Consider the following 2,082-nt stretch of genomic DNA (forward strand, 5'->3'; position numbering starts at 1 on the left):
TATCGTATTGTACTGTACGTCTCTGAAGATCACTGAATAATAATGGGTCTGTCAAATGGTTCAAATGGCTCTAAGCACTATGGGACTTAACATATGAGGTCATCAGTCCCCTAGACTTAGGACTACTGAAACCTAACTAACCTAAGGACGTCACACACATCCATGCCCGAGGCAGGATTCGAATCTGCGACCGTAGTCGCAGAGCGGTTCCGAACTGAAGCGCCTAGGTCCGCTCGGCCACAGCGGACGGCATGTGTCTGTCGATGCACAACCCGTTCTGTCGTGGGATAATGTAGATACAATACAATAGAGCCACCGTGTGGATAAGTAAAGTAAACAAAACGTGCATTATGACTTCCTAGTAATCAGGCTCCTCCTTTTTGTTTCCTTGCAGGAAATAAAGAATGCAAGTGTAAATAAACAGCACAGTAAGTGTAAACTTGTACGCGTGTTAGTAGTAAATATGCTCGAAAACAGTAAAGCCAGACAAGACGATAGACATATCTCCTTAAGGTGGCTTCTCCGACGCCAGGATCCTTACCCAAATTGTTCAAGCATTCTGTATGTCCTGTTACTTTTTTGCACGCTCTTACGGAAACACCCCGTATAAAAGCGCAGAACTTATCGATCAACTAATTTTTTTCACTTATTAAATGCTATTTATATTCTGTAAGGATACAAAATACAGTGAGGGCTGACATTGAATGAAGTGCGGTTCTAATTATGTACGAAACCAACATAAAAACAAAGAGAACTCGTCGGTTCTCTGTCCCTCTTTCCACGTTAAATTACGTTTCTTCCTCTACCAGTGCTGCCAATACTACTGGTAATCTTAACATTTCCTACGTCGTTTATGCACTGTACCAAAAATACTGAGCCTTAGCTTTGGTACAGTGCAAATCTGTGAGACACTCAAAGTATGTTACATATTGATGGAGCGCCACGTGCAGGCTGAGAATTATTTCTAAAACATTCATGTTGCTTGAAAAGTTTTTTATTTATTTATGCACCTTATGATTTACAGATTATTAGACCCTTGGTCTAGGGGTAGCATCTTTGACAAGTAACATAAACGTCATACGTGTGGGTTCGAAGCCTGATACCGCTCATATTTTGAATGAAAATCATCAGCAATGGCGGTCTAAGACTCCCAGTTTAAGGGGTCAACGACCAACGACGTTGTCAAAGAAGAGCGGTGGCTGGGAAGATGTTAAGGGCTGCATTTCCCTCTTGGGCTGGGAATCAAACCCTTAGAGGCGTGAGGATGCAGAAGACAACGGAAACCACTGCATTAAAAACATTCAAAAGGTGTTCACAGGATATTTAGCCTGTAACTGAAAGAGTACATTGATTAACAAAGAAATTGGAACTGGTAGAGAAGATATAGGGGACAGATAAAATTCCTCCGAAATTTCCTGTATGAGAGAGAAAGTTGCAACCAAGGAACTATTGAAGTTGGTTTGTAAAATCCATGAGACTGAAGACATGCCATTAAACTTTCGGAAATATTTCATGCACACAGTCCGGTAAACGGCAATGGCAGTTAAGAACACCTTAACAGCTTGTGCATACAGCTTGCTGACAAGAATAATATACACAGGCATGGGAAAGAAAATTTTGGGTTTCTGAAAGGCAAGGCCACCAGAGACGAAGTTCTTACGTTGCAACTGGTAATGGCAACGAGTGTTACGAAAAATCAAGACACTTTCATAGGATTTGTCGGTCTGGAAAAAGCTTTCGACAAATGGTGCGAGATGGTCTAGATCCGGCAAAAACAAAAGCATAAGGAAAAATGGAACGTGTAGAATATGTACAAGAACCAAGGGGAACAATAAGAATGGAAGACTAAGAACGAAGTGCTCGTATCAAGAAATGTGTGAACGCCCCTAGCGTTCACCTTATACATTGAAAAAGAAATGGCGGAAATAAAAGAAAGGTTCAAGAGTGCGAGTAAAATGTAGGGTGAAAGGATATCAACGATAACATTGGCTGATGACACTGCTATCTTTAGTCAAAACGAGGAAGGTTTGCAGGATATGCTGAATAGTATTGAATCTGAGGACAGAATATGAATTGACAGTA

This window comes from Schistocerca piceifrons, chromosome 2, assembly GCF_021461385.2.
Source record: "Schistocerca piceifrons isolate TAMUIC-IGC-003096 chromosome 2, iqSchPice1.1, whole genome shotgun sequence".
NCBI classification, from domain to species: Eukaryota; Metazoa; Arthropoda; class Insecta; order Orthoptera; family Acrididae; genus Schistocerca; species Schistocerca piceifrons.